The sequence below is a fragment of the Mytilus californianus genome, unplaced genomic scaffold (assembly GCF_021869535.1).
Source record: "Mytilus californianus isolate M0D057914Y unplaced genomic scaffold, xbMytCali1.0.p SCAF_11, whole genome shotgun sequence".
NCBI classification, from domain to species: Eukaryota; Metazoa; Mollusca; class Bivalvia; order Mytilida; family Mytilidae; genus Mytilus; species Mytilus californianus.
The window spans coordinates 55,478,736-55,502,269 of record NW_026262593.1 but is presented as its reverse complement, the minus strand read 5'-3'; the positions used below and the strand labels follow the sequence as shown (position 1 = coordinate 55,502,269).

Below are 23,534 nucleotides of genomic sequence, written 5' to 3'. Positions count from 1 at the left end.
TTAATTTTTGGACATCATGGATTCCTTATTATTTGTGGGATACCGATTTTTGTTATTTCGTGGGTATAAGAAAACCACACATTTAAATATTCAATGAAGTACACATTTTCTAAAAGCTTATATACAGACTTTGGCAAACCCATTAAGTCAATTATATACCAAAAAAACAAGTTTTCCTTAAACCACGAAAAATGGTTAACTAAAAAATAATTGACAATGTCTGATTTCCTACTCAGAAATAATTGACAATGTCTTGTTTTCCTACTCAGGAATAATTGTCAATGTCTTGTTTTTAAACTCAATGATGACTGACAATGTCTGTTTGTTTTTACTAAAACATAATTGACAAGACAATGTCTCCTGTTTTCTACTCAAAATAATTGACAATGTCTGTCTTCTTACTCAAAAATAATTGACATCTGTTTTCAGCAAATTTGGTATGAGCAATTATGAGATAAAAGACAAAATAAATTTACCTTTTTCATAATTTTTATTATCAGGGTCTGTTGTCTCTATGATGATTGGCTCCACAAATATCCCTTGCTGAAATAAACACAAAGTATGAATCAACTGTGCTTTTTGATTTGGGCTATTCTAGAAAAAAAATATATAGGCGGGGGGTTTTGGAAGGCACTTGATTCTTTGTGTATGGGTGAATGACAAATCAGACATTCTGGGAGCACATGTTCATAAATACATAAGTAATAAAAACTTTCATTTCAGCGAGGGGTATAATATCAGCATAAAGGGCCAACCCGTGGTAAAATCAGTATAAAACCAAGCCACAATGATTTTTTCTATTCTAATAGGAAAAAGACAGCAATTCTTTTGGATCGAAGCACTCTATGTGAAGAGAAATGTTTGCTGTTCCCGAAATTGAACACACTATCAAAATTGACGTAAACGACGAAGAAAATTGAATATGTGAATGATATACAATAACGTACTTAGACAGACTTGGATGAATTTAAATGACTATCTTACTTTCATTTTAGAAGATATGGACAATATACAAATTCTTACCATCGTTTGTTTATGTTTTCATGTGTTGACGATTTTCAGTTTTCCATTCGTGCATTTTTCGTAAAATTCTTACATTCTTACGTCATCGTTCAATGACGTCATTTACACGACCTGACGTGAGGTAAATCATTCATAAAAAGCTTACAACGTGTGAGTAAGATTGAAACAGCCCAAACAAATCATGACGTTGCCTAGCAGCTGGCATATGAATATATTCGAAATTTACCACGGGTGTGTACTCAAAGCGTTTGAAGAACGTCATATCAGAATTGTCATTATATTCCTTGTATCACCAGCCCAGTAGTCAGCACTTCGGTGTTGACATGAATATCAATTATATGGCCATTTTTATAAATTTCCTGTTTACAAAACTATGAATTTTTCTGAAAACTTAGGATTTTCTAATCCCAGGCATAGATTACCTTAGCCGTATTTGGCACAACGTTTTCGAATTCTGGGTCCTCGATGCTCCTTATCTTTGTACTTGTTTGGCTTTATAACTATTTTGATCTGAGCGTGACCTCTGAAAGTGAAAAACAAAAAAGAGACGCCTTTATATAGTCTTTAAGTAAATGAGTGTACTTTTCCAGTTCAATTTTTTTTCAATAATAGTTTTTGTATCCCCACCTATCCTTCTCGGCTCCTAAGCCTATGCTATGTATCAGGACGTTTTACACAGTCTTTCTTGTGCAAAAAGAATAATGATGTAGCAACCTAAAATGCGTTTGTTCATTTGATTAATCTCAAAATAAAAATGTTATGATTTTATTTTATTGACAGAGTAACATCGACACACCCACCATTCGTATATTATTCTCTTACAAGTATGCATCCAACATTTTAAACCATATAAAGACCCTTAAATGTCTATTACATAATAATTCACTTGTTATGTCTGTTTGTTGGGACATTGAAATTTATCCCATATCTTTTCTTCCGGAAAAATACCCTTTGACAACTATGAAATTGGCCACTGTATGCTACAGATTACAGTATAGAAATCCCGCAAATCCGAATGGACCTTGTTCAAGTCAGTTTGCGCATGAAGGAACACCTTGTGGAAACTATAAGGTATGGCTGTTATTCGTGTGAATGAAATTTCGGTATTTCCGAAGCCTTTTTTCTCGATTTACCATCATCGAGAACGCTAAAACCAAAACATTTGAAAGCCAGTGATGTATTAATATCTGAATACGTGAATAGCTATATGACCAAAAGGGACCAAATAGCAAAATTCATCTAAGGTGAAATTTGCTTTAGGGACATTTGTGCTGTAACTAATTACCCAAACTATGGTCACCGGTAATGTCGATGAGCCTGGATTGATGATCTGTTTTCTGAAGTTTCGTTTTATATTCAGTCAGTTGAATCTGCCTCAATAATACATTAATCATATGAATTTTTCTTGAAGCTGTTCGCTTTCATACTTTCTTCTTCTATTTGATTCCTAAAAGCGGCCTTTTGATAAGTATTTTAAAATGAAAAGACCACTAAATACATTTCGTGCGTTTGAAACATTTTTTTCGGGATTTAGCAGTTACGCTAAAAACACAAAAATTTGAAAGCCAAGGGTAAATAGTATGCTATTCCAGCACCACTGCTTTTGTACATTTACCCATCGAGGCAAACTTAACTTATCCAATACAATTGATTTTTTCAGTGGTGTCAACAAGGCCAATGTGTTAGCTCTGTGGATGCTCCAAATGTCCCAGGTAAGAAGTGTAATTTACTTGCAATTTTAATTTTTCTGATATATTCACGTATGTGCATGTAATATCTAATAGAATGAAAATAACACCACCAAGTGCACGAACCCGAAGCGCTTTTCTGGATTCACCTTCACCAGGAACGCTCAAGGCCAAAAATTTGAAAGCCAGATAAATAAATAACTCACTACGTACATGAAGAGCCATACGACCAAAGGGACCTAAAAGTAATGACCAAATCCGTTTAAGGTAAACCTTAGTTTCTTTATAATTGAACTGATAAATAGAGAACTTAAGATAAGTGTTATAAATCATGTCAGTATTTTAGCTCAGACAACTAAAATTTGAAACTGATTGTTGGTACTAATGTATAATTATAGTTTTCAATGTATTATGCCAATATGACGTTCAATACTTTTTTATGGTTTGAAAAAAAAATTGTATGTCTATGGTTGGTTATTAGTTACAGCAAGAGTTATATCTTAAATTTAGTCAAATGTTCTATTTCAGGTATTTGTCCATTTGGAGATGATCCCCTTTTCAATTGTGACATAAATCAATGCAGCCAGTATGGTCAACAGATGCGTTCTGGTACAATGTTGCTATACTTGCCTCGTTCCGAAGACAACAACTTCAACTAGTACAAGTACGACAACAATTATGCCGACGACTACAACTAACACGCCCACCACTACAACTACCACGCTCACAACAACGACAACAACACAATCTATGAGAACAAGAGTATTGAAAACAACCCGTCAAAGATTAATGAATTTACCAGTGCCAAGTACTGATAAACCGTTTACCCAGAGTGTTGATGAACTTGCTGATCATGACTTGAAAACTGCAATGGCTTTATTTGTACATCTAGTCGTTATGTTATAGATGCAGATTAGAAGAAAAAATCTTTTAACAAGGTCATTGTTAAACACATTTATTCATAAAAAGAATGAATACAATCTGTCTGTAATCACCTTTATTTAAGAAACGCTGCGTTAATGAATCTAATCTGTCATAACCTTTCTTGAATAAACACAGCCAGAATCTAATGCATTTTGGGTAATATGTTCAAAAACGTACACCAAAACGTTAGGATAGGTTGAAAACGTCCTAAGCAGTGGACATTCAACCTAAGACGTGGCGATATTTTCATTTTGGGTACGAATAATGAAATTATCCATAGTTCATTAGATTCAGAATCGGCGAGTTGTATACTTTGACATGAATAAAAAAAAAATGACCAAAATACATCATGATTTGAAAGAACGTTGCACTTCTTAGCCCTAATTTTAAAGGTCAGTTATTAAGAAAAGACATTGCAAGATTTTCTGTTTCGATTCCAAAATGTGTAATAAATTAGATCTTCATTTCTATTGCAAGTCGTAAAAAATATTGCAAACAAACTGTTATATTTCGGGAGCTTTTTATGGTGCACTTTCGTTTTTTTTTTTTTTTTTTTTTTTTTATCTTTTTAAGGCTGACTATGCGGTTTAGGTTTTGGCACCGTTTTGCTCATTGTTGAGGGCAGTACAGTGATCTCCAGTTGCTAATTTAACTTTATGTCATTTGGGCAAACTTAAATATTCTTCTAGAGTGTCTTCAGATATTTTATTAAGCTGAAGACAACCCATGCTTTGCAAATTTTAGAGGGTACACACCCGCCACGCCCCCGCTTGAATACGCCCCTGAGAAATATGAAAATAGCCTATCAAAGTGTTATGGATGTATGGATTAATTCAATTAACGTCCACATAAGCACAAATTGTAACACATTCATTTCTGTTTTATCAATACTTAATGCATTTTGGGTTATTGAATTCATATTAAGTATATTAAATTATTTGTACACAATATGAAAAAGACAAAACAAAATCCATACGCAGTGACGGTTGTACATGTAACTAATGAACATCTCCGATCATAATGCTCTGTTAAATAAACATTCATTGTGAAAAGATAATTCAATCTCAAATCATGACCATATAATCTCTCCAAATATCTAGACAGTAAAAGCCATTTATTTTTTTCTAAACGTGTCCAAATAGGCTGCTAATCAATCCAACAAAGAAACCAACACTTGAACATGCTGAACAATTGAAGTTCTGAAAGTCAGTAGAACATCACTGGATTTAATCCATATCACTTATATAGCTGTCGATTGAATAATTGATGAAATATATGTATCCCCCAACAAACAACAAAACATACCGATAAATGTCAACCAGAGTAGGTTTGTCCAGAAAGCAACCGGAAACAATTAAAATACAAAGTGTAGAGTCATTATCAATCATTATATTTAACCAAATTTTCTCATAGTACTTAGTCTACATACAATCAATTCTACAGTGTATTTTTACACTTAAATAATTGTACACTGAAAATATTTAATAATCCATATATGCCTACCCAAATGCCCCTGTCTATTAATTGTTCTCGATAATTACTTTAGAAAAGAATTTCCTTTTCTTTACTTTGTTCAGACACTCTTAGTGAGACAATAATTTACCGGACGTGTGTTTCAAATATCCTAACATGGTGCAATATATGTATTCTGTTTGAGATTAAAGTTCAATTCTTTAAAATTGACAGGACTTTCACAGGACTCTTATTTTTATCTTGTACGAATTGTTCAGTTTTGCGTGTTCTGATTTCAAAGACGCAAAGATTTGTTATTGGAATACCCGAATAAGAGTTGACGCAATTTCGTAATGATTTTTGACTTTACAGTGTAGTTAAAAAAACCATTAGAAAACAGAATAAAATGAAGTACGTAAAAAGATGTGTCAGTTATTCGTTGTTTAAATGAATAATTTTTTAACCTTCAAGTTGGATTAGTGAATAATTTTTTAACATTTAAGTTGGATTAGTGAAGATTATTTTAACCTTCAAGTTGGATTAGTTAATAATGACCAATTAGATTGCCAATTCACATTTCATCTGAACGGACGAATTATTCCTTATAGGCGTTGTTCCATTTGATTGACGTTTACGCTATTATAAATCGTCTATATGCAAAGTTAGTCGCGGATAATGATAATTTGTCATTTGTTGGTCAAAAATACACAGGAGCTTACGTTGCTCGTTTTCCAGATTCTTCCACCAGTGAACCGAGGATGAATAATTTAGAACTACCTTTTTACTCGTCGTATTTTGTGGATTATGTAGCTGTAAGTTGCTTTTGATTTTCATTTATTTAATTCTGACAGTTGAAAGTTCAAATGCTTTTTTGTCTGTAAAATCGTTAGAAACATAGAAAGAATACAAAACGATTAAAGGTGAGAAGTTTGAAAAAGGAGAGAAGATACCCACGGGATACTGACAGATTTTAGAAAAAAGGGACAACCCGTAACTACGACAGCTAGGAAGACAAACACCACCATAGACAAAATAAAAAAAGAAAACATTATACAAAAAGACAAACTACCTACTTCTGGTTAAAACATGAACCTAAAAATTGAACAAGACGGGGCCCTTTCATGTATGCTCGACTTGCTTATGATTTATTTGTTCGATTACATTTGTTCATACATGATTTCTCTGAACTAAGCAACTCTGCAATACATGTATAAGCTGCTGTGCATGTGCCTGCAGTTTCATTAACAACACTAACGCACAGTATTCCAGCACTGTTCAATAATAAATATGCAAAAGTCATAAATAACAGTATGTTCATATGAAGACACTAATGTGAACATTTTACAGAAAATGCATATGTTTAAATGTCTAGAAAAAAGTGACCCAAAAAAATATAAGAATACAGAAATGAAGAACGATCCCTCACCAACCCCATCCAGACCCACATATAGGCTGTGTTTTTCATTACGTAGTCATGACATCCTTTGAAATCTAAAAAAACTCTAAATCAGAAGAACGTTTTCCAAAGTCACCGACCATTCATTCTTTTTTTTAGGGGGGGGGGGGGGGAGGTAGGGGGTAGAGGGGGAGGGGGTAGTTTCTTTGGACAAACAATTTATCCGACTTTAAACAAAAACTATTTTTTCAAGGACAAAAAAATGTATTTTTTTGAAACTCAATTTGTTTCCCAGATTTTCAAGGGAACAGATGATTTTTTACCTTCCTTTCGAAAAAAAATAGTTTTAGACAAAAAAATAGCCCACTCCCTGCCCGTCCAAACGAAAGATAAATATTTGATGTCTTCTGCTACAGAAGTTGACAGAGAAATTTTCATTTCAATTCTATGTAATGTACAGTAAATTTAAATTACATTTACTGGTAGGAAAAATTATCAAGTGTTTTTTGGCGAATTTATTCGGTTTCCTATTTAAAGTAAAAGAATTGTATTACATCAAATACAGTAAGATAAAACAATATAAAGCATGTCTCCTTGTTTTCTTTTTAAATACTTCGCTGACTACACGTGAACACATTGGTAATCACGTGTTCTGTTTATTTAAGGTACAAATATAAAACAATTTAAGTTACTATCCTTGAATGTGCTCATTTTTAAAATTTCAAAATGTTAAAAAAGTTGGACATTTTAGATTTAATTAAACTTAAAAAATCAATTAAATGATCAACTAACATCAAATGAAATCAACATAACAGTGACTTCCTTTGTAAAAGTTTAAATGCAAGAAAAAAAATTTCAAATACTACAAGTCATGGTTCATTATTTCTATTGAAATAAAAAAGTTTCTCTTCAACTGTTTATATTGTGAGGGTGATTGTGTTTGTTAGACAAAAAAGGGGGTGATTGTGTGTGAGAGAGGGTGATTATGTAAGATGGTGAGAGAGTGGGCAACTGTGTGTGAGAGTGTGGGCGATTGTGTGTGTGAGAGAAGAGGTCTATGTGTATGTGTGAGAGTGGGCGAGAGCGGGTGAGTGTTTAATAGCAGACGTGTTAGCTGGACAGTGGATGTGGCGGTCGGGTTGTGGGTGTACAAAATCAGCGACCGAGAGTAAGTGTGAATGAGAGTGGGCAAGGGGATGTGAGTGAGGAGAGTAATAACTATGCTTGTGTGTGGGAGAGAGTGAATGTTAGAGCGGATATGACTGATAGAAAGAGCTTGTGAGACGGAATGAACACTGATTGAGAGAGAGTGTGAATACGCGTTCTGATAGAGCAAAATAGTTCGTGCAAATGAGAGACCGCGATAGGGATGGTGAGAGAAACGGTGAAGATGAACAATAGATCGAGTGTTTGTTCGAGAGAGATATATCGAGTTTGTGCGTAAGAGAGATTGTGTGAATAAAAGAGAGCGATAGAGAGAAATCAACATTACTATTAATAATTGATAATATCTTTATTTAAAGAAAACTCACTTGAATTAAACCAATTTCCAATAGGCGAAAGATGCAAAAGGAACATTCAAACTCATAAGGTAGATTCATGGTATACCGCCATCTTGGATTGTACAATCTCAGTACAAAAATGGTCTAGTTATTTGCCCAAATCTGCAAATTTGGAGACAGATTTGCAATTTAATGGTTAGATTGTTTATTAATATAATGAAAACTTGGTGATTTATTGTATTATTCAAAATATTTAAACAAATATCAAATTTTGTGTTTTTAGAATCAATTTTTTTTTCAAATAAGCCATTTGAGGGGAGATAACTCTTTTAGTAAACAATATATACTTGACTGATAGGGAAATTTTTTATTTTTACTTGTAGCAAGAAAACAAGTTCGGTGACACCATTTTTTCTTTTTATTTTCTGAAAACATATTCTAAAACCTATCTTCTTACAATTTATTTCAAAATTCTATCTTATAGAATTATTTTTTATTCACACAAATGTGTTTTTTCATGAACAATCTAACCAAATTTAGGCAATTTTCAACGATTCATAGCTTGGAAAATAGCACGGTGACCCAAACTTTTTATTATATTTTTGAAAAAAAACATAGTAAAATCTTCCTTTTGGCAAAGTATAAGAAAATTCTATCTCAAAAAGTATATACTTATGATCTACCATAAGTCGAAAATAAACAGACAACGCAAAAAAGAAAACGACCAACAGACAAACAGTAATACACAAAACACAAAATAGAACACTAAAGACTGAGCAACAAGAACCCCAATAAGGCCCAATAGATCAATATTAATTATACGAATAAAACATACCAATACATATATACATTTAACAAAAATAAAACAACTATTGTATACATTGTGGTTAAAGTTACAAGTAGAACACCTTGTTAAAATTATGACTTGTAAGAATATTTGAATGCAGATACAGTTTTTGATTTTTTTTAAATTTCGCCGGCCAATGAATTGCACACTTTTGACCACTAAAAGAAAAATTGTGTAATTTTGTATTTGATTTATGAACAATAAAATTGTACGATGATGAAAGTCGAGTTTTTTATGATTGTTTACTACTGGTTATTCTCTCAGTCACAGCAATAATTGCAGATTCCTTCAATCGTTCAATAGATGAGTTTTCGAATATCGTATTCGTTTAAAATACATGTAGCTGCCCTTCATTTGCAATTTTAGTAAACTGTCAATTTAAGATTTGTTACAGTTTCCCCATAATAAACAATAGTAATTTAAATGTGTTAAATTAACGTTTCATCTTTTGAACTTTTAGTTGACACTATTTAATGACACGTTTGTAGTGCACGTTCTGTAAGGTTGTGATTCCGACTTGGAATGCTATGTATGTGTTACAAATTGCAAGGGATTAGAATTATATTCGTAAATTACATTTCCAAGGGCCATCAATGAGAGAATTGCATTGAACATGTTAAATAAAAAAAAAACTTCCAAATAAGTTTCAGGTTTTCAAAAAGTATTATCCAATTGAAATTGTTATTCATATGTGAATTCAATGACATATTTTTTACATTTGAAGCAATTTACGATGAAACGTCTACTTTTAATTGTAGTATTTGTATTTTTTATCCATCTGATGAGTTAAGCCTCTTTCAACTGATTTTTATAGTTCGTTCTTATGTTGTACTGTTACATCACTGTCCCAGGTTAGGGAAGGGTTGGGATCCCGCTAAAATGTTTAAACCCGCCAATTTCTGTATGTTTGTGCCTGTCCCAAGTCAAGGGCATGTAGTTAAGTGGATGTCGCTTGTATATGTGTTACATATTTGTTTTTCCTTCATTTTTTTTTTACATAAATTAGGCCGTTAGTTTTCTCGTTTGAATTGTTTTACATTGTCATTTCGGGGCCTGTTATAGTTGACTGTGCGGTATGGGATTTGCTGAAGGCCGTACTGGGACCTATAGTTGTTAATCTCTGTGTCATTTGGTCTCTTGTGGAGAGTTGTCTCATTGGTAATCATACCACATCTTCTTTTTTATATTTCTTGAGTGTTGGCAGTTGAAAAATTCGATGCTCTCTCCCAACTTTGAATGGTTCACGTTGAAATGCTATGTATGTGTTTCAAATTGCAAGGGATTAGAATTATATTCGTAAATTACACTTCCAAGGGCCATCAATGAGGGAATTGCATTGAACATGTTAGATAAAAAAAACTTCCAAATAAGTTTCAGGTTTTCAAAAAGTATTATCCAATTAAAATTGTTATTTATATGTGAATTCAATGATATTTTTTTTTACATATGAAGCAATTTACGATAAAATTGATGTTGATTGGTCAATCAAACTGTTATCAAAGTATTTGTTGTGATTTTGGTCATAACAATAATTGGATTGAACTTTTGATTACCACATTTTGAAGGACACGATTGTAGTGCACGTTTAGTAAGGTCAACTCCGACCTGTTTGAGTGTGATTAGCTGGGAAATCTGCTGTTCTTTCATAACTTTGAATGTTTACCCACCTTATTATGTATATTGACTGGTTTCTTTGTACTATATTTTGAGTTGTTTTCAAAGAACTCGTCATAATCAAGATTTTACACTATAAAATTTGTGCACTTAACCTGAGGAATATCAGCAAATTGATATATAGCGATGAATAATATTAAGTTCAAAGCTTTTGTATAACATAGTATACATTGTTTGAGCAACAATAATGGTATTTAGTCCAATTCCTGTAGTGTAAGTGCAATATTTAATTCCGCAAGCTTGATTATCTTTTGTCTTACTGCGTGCAAACATCGTTTTAATCGAATCTCACCTGAAATGTTAATATTTGTTAGGTTTACAAGTACATATAAAGAAATTCCAGTTAAAATATAGTCAAAAAAAGATAAATTTGGGTTTTCCTTCTCAGTCCCTAGTGGACATGTATAGTTCTTAAAGTTTTTTTGGGTATTCATACATGCCTGGTTTCGAATAAATAGGTTTGATCGTTACCGATGGAGTTCAATCTGGAAAGCGCTTCGAACGCAAGACATTTATTATTTTCATCATTCTGGTGCCATTCTTTTATTGATTTACACCCAATAATCCACAATGCTTTTCAACATAAAAATGGTAGCATACGCTATAAATTTATTACTTTGGGATACCATAAAGCATATTTTGTTAATAGTGAACAAAAGGGTAAAACATGCTACACAGAGGCACATGTGATCAGTATGCTGAAGTTTCTTATTGACAACATATTGTCGGCATTCCTATGGGAACGAACAGTGCGCCTCTCCTTGCCGACCTCTTACTATTTTCATATGAATCGGAGTTCCTTCAGACACTTGTCAAAAACAAGATGATCAAAGTAGCCAGGTCATTTAATTTCACTTTCAGAATATATATTGATGATGTTCTTACCATTTACAATCCGAACTTTTCTGATTGGGTTCCATTAATATATCTCCCAGAACTAGAAATTAAAGAAACAACAGACACGGCTTCTTCCGCCTCATTATTAGAATTATATCTCGAATTTGACATACACAGTTATGTCAGTACCAGAATCTATGACTAACGAAACGATTTTAATTTTGAAATTATCAATTTCCCCCACCTTAGTAGCAATATACCAACTTCACCTGCATATGGGATATACATTTCCAAACTTGCTTATTGTGTCTGTTTGTTTTGTTTACGCATCGTTGTCAATATAATGGAATTTGATGCGACTGTCATACAAGTGAGAAGTTTAGCTAGCTATAAAACCAGTTTCAATCCACCATTTTCTACATAAGAAAATGCCTGTACCAAGTCAGGAATATGACAGTTGTTATCCATTCGTTTGATGTGTTTGAGATTTTGATTTTGCCATTTGATTAGGGACTTCCTTTTTTAATTTTCATCGGAGTTCAGTATTTTTGTGATTGTACTTTTTTTTGAACTACCTGTTGTATAAAAATTGTACCAAAATACCGAACTCCAAGTAAATTTAAAAAGAGGAAGTCCATTAAACAGAAAAAAATCAAACTTTATTCTTTATACCAAGCAACAGAACGAATGGAAAACAAGTGTCATATGCCTGACTTGGTACGGGTCTTTTCCGCGAAGAAAATGATGGGATAAACATGGTTTAATGACTGGGATGACAGTTGTTTATAGTTCCGTTATATAGACAAAATCATCCACTAATGAGAGAATTTCAGTATAAACTCATCACTTATTTTGCTTTACCAGGAACTCATCATGTATTTTTCTTTTGTTGTTTTCCCTTTGCTTTACTTTCTACTTTCTGTTTGATATATTTTGTGTATTCAATCGTAAATTTGAGAAATATGCAATTATATATCTAAGAATCAAATACACATATGCTGCTTCATGTTACAGAAATCCTTCGAAATTCAAGATCAAAATCAAGAGTTGTAGGTATGTATTTACATAGTATTTAGCTCATCACTGTCGAGAACAACAATTTTTTAAACAGCTACTAAAATAGTTTAATCATTAAGTAGGCTTTGTCATGTAAAATCTGTCTGAATATAGTATTTCTATGAAGTTAAAACAGTTTGTTAGAATATATTTGAATTTTATGTGAAATAATTTCATGTCTATCTTGAACTTCCCCCATTTGGCATTTTCGTTTAGTTTTTTTGCAACTGAAATAAATTAACGATGTCATATTTTATAGAAATCAAAGCAGTTGACATGTCTAAGGCCATACAAAGGCGAACATTACAATTTACCAGGGAAGCTTTTGAAGAATATTCCAGCATGAAGGACATAGCGGATCACATTAAAGACGAACTTGATGACACTTACGGCAGGAGATACCACTGCATTGTTGGAACATCATTTGGCTTTTCTATTACCTATGATCTGAGATATTATTTTCACTTCAAACTGAATGGATATACAATCTTGTTTTTCAGACATTGATAGATGCCACAAAGTGGAATTTAAGACATTAGAATGTTACACTATAGAAAACACTGTATATCTATTTATTAATGATAAATTTCCACTCTAATCACTAGTAATAATAAATACTCAAATTAATCTTGTTGTCAATATAATTATTTTAATGCTTGAACGTATAATCTTTTCATTATTCTTTCCTTCTGTGAATTGTTGCCCATATTTCGATTTTCTCATGCACTTTTAGGCCCATACCGTTCTTCTTTTGTAAGGGTGAAGTAAAAAAATCATTTCTGTAGACTTAAAATAAATGCAAACTATGTTTTTCAATAACATATAGGAATAAAATATTTTTTTTAATGTGAAACTCTATCTTAAATTAATTTATATCCATAATAATTTTATGTTTGAATAAAAAAAAAAAATTTTTTCACTTCAAATCCGAAACAAAGTATGTTTAAAAGAAATTAAGTATCAAACAATTTAAATTGATGCCTTCCACAAAAAACAAATGAATGGCTCCTAAGCATTACGTTTTATATATTCTGTGTCTAAATTACTCGACAGATTGAAATCATTGTTTCATGTAAAATTGAGAATGGAAATGGGGAATGTGTCAAAGAGACAACAACCCGACCATAGAGCAGACAACAGCCGAAGGCCACCAATGGGTCTTTAATGCAGCGAGAAACTCCCGCACCCGGAGGCGTCCTTCAGCTGGCCCCTAAACAAATATGTATACTAGTTCAGTGATAATGGACGTCATACTAAACTCCAAATTATACACAAGAAACTAAAATTAAAAATGATACAAGACTAACAAAGGCCAGAGGCTCCTGACTTGGGACAGGCGCAAAAATGCGGCGGGGTTAAACACGTTTTTTGAGATCTCAACCCTCCCCCTATACCTCAAGTCAATGTAGAAAAAACAAACGTACAACAGTACGCAAAGTAAAACTCAGTTTAAGAGAAGTCCGAGTCCGATGTCAGAATAGGAAACGAAAGAAAATAAACAAAAGGACAATAATACATAAATAACAACAGACTACTAGCAGTTACTGACATGCCAGCTCCAGACCTCAATTAAACTGATTGAAAGATTATGTCTTCATCATATGAATATCAGGCACAATCCCTCCTGTTAGGGGTTTAGTATTATACCGTCATAAAATATATGAGAAGAACATAACCCGTGTCATGCCAACAACTGGTTTTAGAATAAATATGTTTAACTCCGATGCAAAGACCCAATAAGTGAATCAATATTAAAGCCAAAATATGCAATTTTTAATGACCTGACAACAGTATCGTAACTATATCCCTACTTAATAAGTCTGTTTAAAGGTTTTGTTAGCTTTTGAGGTGAATACTGACATTTTTGTGCTTTGTAAAGAATATTACCATAAAAGATTGGATGTGAAATACCCGAACGTATAAGATGTCTGCATGTTGAGTTATATTTACGAATGATGTCCTTATACCGATGATAACATTTAGTAAATGTTTTGACTAGTTTATGATATCGAAAACCCTGGTGTAATAATTTTTCAGTAATATATAAATTTCTCTCGCTAAAATCTAATACGTTGTTACATATTTAGGACTCTGAACCGCGATGGTACTCCGAACCGCGATGGTCACGCTGAAGTGCGATGGTTTGACGCTGAAGTACGTTTTTGATCACGCTGAAGTGCGATGGTGGCATTGTGACGCTATCTTGTTGATAGCTACGCCGAAGTGCGATGGTGGTTACGCTGAGGTGCGATGGATTACCTAACCTTTATTGTTAATGTGTCCCATGTCGACGAAAAGGTAAATTTGTTTGCTAGAAGCAGCGTTTCATGTTTATTAAGTAAATTATCGAAAACAGTAACCTGTTTAATTCAAAACAGTCATAACTAGATTTGTAATTGCGAGCAATAACCGATGGTACCCTTCTCCCCATTGCCACGGTAACGGCAGCCATTTTGAAAATTCGAAAGTCAAAGAGCACATCTACACATGCCAATTAACATTGTTGTAAAGTTTCATTAAGGATGGAGCATTTTGAAAGTTTAGACATTTTTGCTGTTTTCATGGTAACGGCAGCCATCTTGATTATGACATACCCCGATTGCAAATCTGCACATGCTGGTTAACATTATGGTATAGTTCCATGACAATTGGTTCGACATACAATTCCGAGATATAAGCTGGACAAAAAAAGTGGAAGAAAAATAATAAGAAAAATAAGAAAAAAAGAAAAGTAGAATAAAAATATGTCACCCCGACTCCGTTAAGGGTGCCATAATAAATATTTCAAGTCATAATTGTAAAGTTGTAGTTCGCTTTTGGCAAAAATAAGCCAACGTTCATACAGTCATTCAAGACGCTACATACAAGATTATTTTCCATTAAAACCAATGGTAATTTCAATGACTGATATTGTGATAGCTGTTTAAGATGCAATTTAATAAGGGCCTTATATTAGTTTATTACCGTCGGTGTATTTTTCTGCAACTGAAGAAAATATGGAATGTTTTTGCATATTCAACATGAATACAACTTGTATTTTTTTAATACTACCGAAAAAGGGATATAATTAGTAGACAGGGACAATGGAAATGAGATTCTTTCTTCGAAATCTATAGAAGTTTTGTTTTTTTATGTACGATGGAGCTTTGAATTTCCAACTACATATGGGTCCGCAGAGGTACTCCCCGTATTATGATATTACGGTTAACGTGAAAATCATGACAGCTGAGAGTTGATTTTACTTTCAGCAATCTCAGATGAGAGGAACAAAGTAAAGATAAGCTGTTAACGCAGAATAATGTCCTAATGCAGCAAATTTAAAGAAAACAATCTATCATTTAGTATGGAATTGTAAAAGAGAGGCGAAAGATACCAGAGGGACATTCAAACTCATGAGTCGAAAATAAACTGACAACGCCATGGCTAAAAAAGAAAAAGACCAACAGACAAACAATGATACACAAAACACAACATAGAAAACTAAAGACTGAGCAACACGAACCCCACCAAAAACTGGGGGTGACCTCAGGTGTTCCAGAAGGGTAAGCAGATCCTACTCCACATGTGGCACCCGTCGTGTTGCTCATGTTAGTACAAACCCGGTAATAAGTCTAAATCGGTAGGTCAAATTCGGGAAAAGGGGACAGGATTGTAGTTACGACATTAGGAACATATCCGTTATCATCTGTGAAACGGATATTCCAAGTAATGGCTTATATAGACCACTCGGCGGAGACCATCGCACTTCAGCCTGACCATCGGACTTCAGCGTCCCCATCGCACCTCCGAGTCCTACACATACACGAGCGAATCGTACAAGTTGAGATATATAAACACCATAAGATGGTGACAAGGGAACATCACCATCTAAAAATGGATAATTAACGATAGGAAATGAAAAATCATCTCTTTTATCATAATTTTTTTTATTAAGCTTCCCGTTAATGATATAGATATCAAGATCGAGGAAAGGACAGTGGTCATTGTTAGTATTAGCTTTATTTAAAAGTAAGTTCAACAGGATAAATTTCTTTAGTATACATACTGAAGTTGTCATTATTGAGAGCCAATATATCATCCAAATACCTAAAAGTATTGTTAAATTTTTGTATCAGATGTTGTTTCGATGGGTCTTTGCTGATTTTAGTCATAAATTGTAACTCATTACAATACAAAAACAGGTCCACAAAAAGTGGCGCACAGTTAGTCCCCATTGGAATTCCGATAACTTGACGATATACGGAATCTCCAAAGCGAACAAAAATGTTATCAAGTAAAAATTCAAGGGCAGATCAAAGCATGTCCAATTGACATAGCTCTTTTGTTTGTTGCTACTAAAAAATGACCTAAAAGAGTTTGAACATATGTATTCGTATTCCGACTTTTTAAATGCCTATTTAATTAGGTGTGTGAATTTTTTCTTAATAAGAATATGAGGCAAAGTGGTATATAGGGTAGAAAAATCAAAATCTTTATTTCATATTTTATTATCATTATTATTATTATTATTATAATAATATAGGATAGCATATCTGGAGAATGTACTTGATTGTGTCAAGTTGTTGTTGATCTTTGTGTTTGTTTTTATGTTTAATTTTTCTATCTCCGTAAGGCTTTTTTCACGTCTAACATATAATTTCCCACCTCATTGTACCTCTACGATATGAAATTGAAACAGGACATGCTTATATGGATATCCAAAACTTGTTCTGGTCCCAAAATAACTTGAATGCTCGAGATATTTCTTTTATAAAATTTTCAAATCTACTAAGAATGACAAAACTATTTCTATTTCGTTTTTTTACGTCCATTCACCATCGGGATTCTCGTGGTCTGACCTCGAGTGTGGTAGGTCGTTGGTTCAAATCCGGCCGAATCAAACAGAAGACTTGCTTTTGTTGCTTCTCCGCTAATTACATGGCATTTAGGAGTAAGAGCAAAGACATGTCGGCCCGGAGTCAGATTATGTGTCCGGTTACGGTGACATATTTTCCTGCGGAATGTTACATTAAGAACTTGTAGTTAAAAATTAGGCCAAGGTAGCAATATACAGTTTATGTTTATGTAATATATTCAGTGTTGTCAACGGTTAACCGATTAACCGGTTAACCGTTGGAAGGACCGAATATCGAATACCAAAACTTTAAACGGTTAACCGGGCCTTTTTTCAGTTTAAATAAATTTGATATAAATGTGTATTGAAACCATTAATATATTTTGTTCAATTTTAAAATGATCGTCGTGGTAATTGATTTGACAGATCAATTGTCCAGTATATTGATTGCTACTGTAAACCTTGAAAACATAAAATTAATTAGTACAAAGACAACTTTTCTATCAGCTCTGCGCAAGATCTTAAATAAACATAATTAGCATATGTTTTGTATGCCGATTACATTTGACGATTTACTTACTTATTTCATTTCTGATTTAATATTACTTGGACCTACATCTAAATATGCCACTTCCATCGTCCAAGGTTTTGTCATACTTTAAACGAAATGCCGGCTCAAAAATGGTGAAATGCAAATCAACGTGAATGGAATTAATGTCTACTGGTTGGTACGAGTAACACGCTTAATCATCTAAAATTGAAACACTCAATATTATTTTCTGAGACATTAGAGAAATTGAGACAATCAACAGTTTCAGACATTATTAATTCGACGAGACTAAGAATATTTTCAGCTTCTCAATCTGAAGTTATTACAAACGTCATAGTAGATACAGTAGTATTGGATTATTAAAAGTAAAATTTTACCAGGAATGCTCAAAGCCAAGCCTTATAATGCCCAAGGATACACTTCAATTTGTCGTATCATAAAAACGTGCATTAGTAGGGTACAATAGATGAGGCCTTTCTACGTCAACTTAACTACCGGTTAACCGGTTAATCGATCGAAAGATTATCCGAGTAACCGGTTAAGCATAACTGTCCAATTTGACAACATTAAATATATTTGCATAGATACGTAATAAGTATTTTCCGTAGATTTGATTATCTATCAAGGAATCAAATAAAAATCAAATGTCTTTCGTCTAATTTTTTCGTTAAATTGCGTAAAAAAGTCGTGTAAATACGTGTTTGTAAAAGAGAGGCAAAATATTTCAAAGAGACATTCAACACATAAGTCGAAAATAAACTGACAACGCCATGGCAAAAAAAAAAGGAAAAAGATCAAAAGACAAACAACAGTATACAAAACATTGTACAACACAGAAAACCACGAAACCCAACGATTCCAGGGGTGATATCAGATGCTCCAGAAGATTAAACAGATCCTGCTCCAAATGTGGCACCCGTCGTTTATTCATGTAAGTACAAACCAGGTGATAAGTCTAATTCGGTAGGTCACATTCCGGGAAATTGAGGACGGAATTGTAAATGTAAACATTACAATAATTTCTCGACCTATGACTGGTCTGAAAAGAATATGCTGACTGTTTAACAGAAAATAGCCCATAAAGCACGTAAAAAATAATCTCGATGTCCATATAAACCAACTTTGAAGGCTAAATATGTCATCACCTGTCTAAATATGAATTTTATTGTACAATAATTTCATAATTGATAAATCCACCGTGGACAAAATGCGACACAGCATTTCACACTGTGTATTGCTACCCAAGCGTGCCGGTCTAGTATATAGCAGGGTTTCCATTCATATTAAATTAACATGTTCTCCTTCTGAATATGCATTTAACTTGCTACTGGACGTAAAACAGTCATTCATCATTATCATCGTTACACAAAAAAAAAAAGAAACGATAGTTTATTTAATCGAGTGCTGAACAATGCAGAGAAGTAGTGTTCGGTATGGCATGGTATTGGTTGCAAAAATTTGATATTTCTCATTTAAATGCAATATTTTCTATCTAATTGGTATATTTCTTCATTTGAATGCAATATTGTTTTATTTGAATGGTATATTTCTTCATTTAAATGCAATATTTTTTATTCAAATGGTATAATTTATCATTCAAATGCAATATTTTTTATTTAGATGGTATAATTTATCATTCAAATGCAATATTTTTTATTCAATTGGTATAGTAGTTTTTTTATTTATATGCAATAATTGCATTATGGGAAATTCTTTGACGTCTTAAGGTCAAATTTGCAACAACGTTTCTGATTGGTCGGTAATTGTTTGGATTTCCCCCTTTCTTTCTAAACATGAGTGACCAAGAATTAAAAAACGCGTCAGAATATCGCCCCTCTAACTAAATCTGGCGTTCGTGCGAGTCCTGCACTGGCTGTTAAAATCTTCTGGTCCTAACTATTATTTCTATTGCAAAATTTCGATGGTCAAAACGTTCGGACCACCACTTTTCAAAAACTTTCATTGTATATGGATCTATATGCAAGTATATCGTTTTTTTAACTAGATTAGACACCGTTGATTTTCCCGTTTGAATGGTTTACACTAGTCATTTTTTGGGAGCCCTTTATAGCTTGCTGTTCGGTGTGAGCCAATGCTCCGTGTTGAAGACCTTACTTTGACCTATAATGGTTTACATTTACAAATTATGACTTGGAAGGAGAGTTGTCTCATTGGCACTCATACCACATCTTCTTATATCTATATACAACATAAACCAGACGTTTCTCATACTGTTTTCTTTTTTAATAAATCCTTTGCCGCGCGCTGTGTACTGATTGATACTTCAGTCTGCGAGAACAAGATTTATTCCAGTACTAGTTGTAGTTAGCTTTGAGCAAACTTCCAGTAATTGTAAATACTCTTATGTCGGTGCGTTGTGTCTATTGTCTTAATGTTAGTTTTTTTGTGTGTTTCATACCGATCTTTTGAGTTAATCTAATTGCAACTGATTAGTGCAGGTTGTTCTTTTATTGTACTGTTACACCACTGTCCCAGCTTCGGGATGGGTTGAGTGCCGCTCAAAAACATGTTGTTGTACTGTTACACCACTGCCCCAGGTTAGGGGAGGATTGAGATCCCGCTAACATGTTTGACCAGGCCACATTCTGTATGTATGCATGTGCTTGTCCCTAGTCAAGAGCCCGTAATTCGGTGGTTGCCTTTTGTTGCTGTGTTATACATATTTGTGTATCGTTCATTTTTTGTACATTAATTCGGCCGTTAGTTTTCTCGTTTTAATTGTTTTACAATTGTGATTTCGGGGCCTTTTATATAGCTGACTATGTGGCAGGCTTTGCTTATTGTCGAAGGCCGTACGGAGACTTATAGCTGTTGATTTCTGTTTAATTTGGTCTCTTGTGGAGAGTTGTCTCATTTGCAATCATACGGTACCATATCTTCGTTTTTATAACAACCCTGCAATATTCTTTATTTGCCTGTCCCAGGTCAGCCTGTAGTTTAGTGGTTGTCGTTGGTTCATGTCTCGACCCGCATTTGATATTTTGCAAATTGTTTTGTTATGTATAATAGGCCGTTAGTTTTTTTCGTTTGAATTGTTCACACTTTTCATGTCGGACCTTTTATAGACGACTTACTAGTATCAGGTTTTTGTCATTGTTGAAGGCCTTACGATTGTGTATAATTGCTTACATCCACTTCATATTTGAACTCCGGTGGATAGTTGACTTATTAGCAATCATATCCCATCTCTTCATTTTTATATTATATACCTGACTTCTAAACTCGTGTTTTCCTGAACAAGCATGAAATATTTGTCACTGGGCGTTAACAATTAGCAACAAAATAATCAATCAATTTAAACTTGTGTTAAATAAGAGGAAAACCATTTGATATTTATTTATTTGTTGAGGTGGGGGACAGAAGGATTTCATATATATGAGTATAGTAAGAGCTGAAAAATAGGCACGATTAGCGACAGATTAAAATGAATAATAATGCCCTCTCTTCCCTTCCCCATCCTTTATCTATAAATTTAAACTGACCACTACGGAATAGCCCAATAATGTTGAAAGTAGCGCTAAACACCAATCAATCTAAATCCCTTACCTAGAATATCAAATAATCGTCCCTTAACTGTTATTGTCCGTATAGTTCTTATATTTATCCAGCTTATCGTCCTACAGGGATGTCTTACTAAGGCTTTCATACCATAAAACGTTTATAACATAGCTCACATTCTAATATATCTGAATTCATAAATTTATTAATGTTATTTAGACTAAACGACGCCATGTTTGTTATGTGCCTCTGCCGTCTAAACAACCTATCAAAAAAGAAGAGGTGGAAGAGAGCCAGAAGATCTTCCCAATGCAAAAAAAGAAAAAAAAAAGAAATGGACTTCTTCTGGCTCACTACCGAAGAACAAAAAATGGCGCCCCATTAATATGTTTTAAAAACGCCTTGCCCCAACCCTTTCAAGTTTCCCAAAAATTGGCATTGTTAAATATATATACATATATATGATCATCATTAAAATGCTATTGTATTTTTATAAGACCTACTTTATTACATGATCTGGGACTAATGACATCTATCTATAAGTCCAAGCATACAGTAAATTATTATAATATGAATATGTTTCTTGTTTTAATAACCACATTTGATGCTTTGCATGAGTCACCATTTATCAGGACAGGAATTGGGTTTACATAGAGAGAATAATGTGCAAAAAATGGATATGGGGCGGGACCAAACCTATAGATAACATAATAAAGAAATGATGAAATATAAAGAATGCGTCGATTGTTTTTTGGTTGTCAAATGCCCAGTAACAAATATTTCACGCATGTTTAGCACAAATATCATAGAGATCAAAGGATAAAGAATAGAGTGAAATGGTAAAAACTAAAAGATATAGAATTATAGAAACTATCTTTAATCTGAATCCCCTCCCTTCACACACACACACACATTAACCATTACTGCAAATATCGCATATATACATCTCTATACAAATATCTTAATCTGACCCCTCCCACTCCCCTAGACACCGAGGTTTTGGATCCGCCCCTGTTAAATGTATCTTATAATATTATACATTTTGTACGGGTCTAGACGCTAGACGTACAATCCTATAATTTGTTGGATACAAATCATTAGAGATTTGTATCTAATTATATTATATACTGTGTCACAAAATAAACTTGTATCCCCCCCTCCCCCTCCCAATGCAGTATTGAAAGGTAAATCGTTTAAAAGTCCTGAAGAAAAAATATGTTTTGAAATATGCCCTGCATACTTATTTATGCAAAGACATAGGTATATTAATTATTGAACTACTGTGGGGCTTGAAAAACAAATTCTATTTAAGGGATTCGGAGATGTGAACAGTAAAAAAAAGCTCAGCAACGAATCCTAAATGTAAAATGATTTGCAGCATAAGACATGAGAGCACATATTATAGATAGTCCAAAATGTGAAGTTCACGCCTTATACAGTGTACGTCCTATGTCATAGGACTATTGTTGTAACATGGGTTAGTAACTGGTTCCAATTTATCCCGAATTGTCTTTATTAAAGAATTAGTTCCGGAGTATCACAGCTTAGGTCTCTTCTTGTGGGTCTCTGGTTCTACTGTCGTAATTAGGTGATTTTTTTTTCTACATGAAGCAAAAAAGATGGGGCTTAGTCCAAATAATTATAACGTTCTGGAAGGCTTTTTACTCTTTTTTATGTTTGCCTTCCTGCAACGTCTCTGAGGATCAAGAAAAGAAAAAATGATATAGCGCTCGACGTGGCCATTATTGGCATTTACAGCCAGTGCACGAACTCGCACGAACGCCAAATTTAGTTAGAGGGGCGATATTCCGACGCGTTGTTTTAATTCTTGGTCACTCGTGTTTAGAAAGAAAGAAAGGGGAAATCCAAACAATTACCGACCAATCAGAAACGTTGTTGCAAATTTGACCTTAAGACGTCAAAGAATTTCCCATAATGCAATTATTGCATATAAATAAAAAAAACTACTATACCAATTGAATAAAAAATATTGCATTTGAATGACAAATTATACCATTTAAATAAAAAAATATTGCATTTAAATGAAAAAATATACCATTCAAATAAAAAAATATTGCATTTAAATGAAGAAATATACCAATTCAATAAAAAATATTGCATTTGAATGACAAATTATACCATTTGAATAAAAAATATTGCATTTGAATGACAAATTATACCATTTAAATATAAAATATTGCATTTAAATGAAAAAATGTACCATTCAAATAA

At 33.3% G+C, this 23,534-nt stretch overlaps 1 protein-coding gene across 2 annotated transcripts in view; it reads left to right on the top strand.

The window, feature by feature from the left end:
* LOC127720356 (dynein light chain 1, cytoplasmic-like) overlaps positions 1-23,534 on the top strand; it is a 170,718-nt gene that overhangs the window by 88,976 nt on the left and 58,208 nt on the right. The window contains exon 3 of one of the 2 annotated variants that reach the window (XR_007990704.1): positions 12,358-12,396. The exons of the other annotated variant lie outside the window; for it this stretch is intronic. The gene's annotated coding sequence lies outside the window, so the exon portion shown is untranslated. The remainder of the gene's footprint in view (positions 1-12,357; positions 12,397-23,534) is intronic. 2 annotated transcript variants of the gene reach the window in all.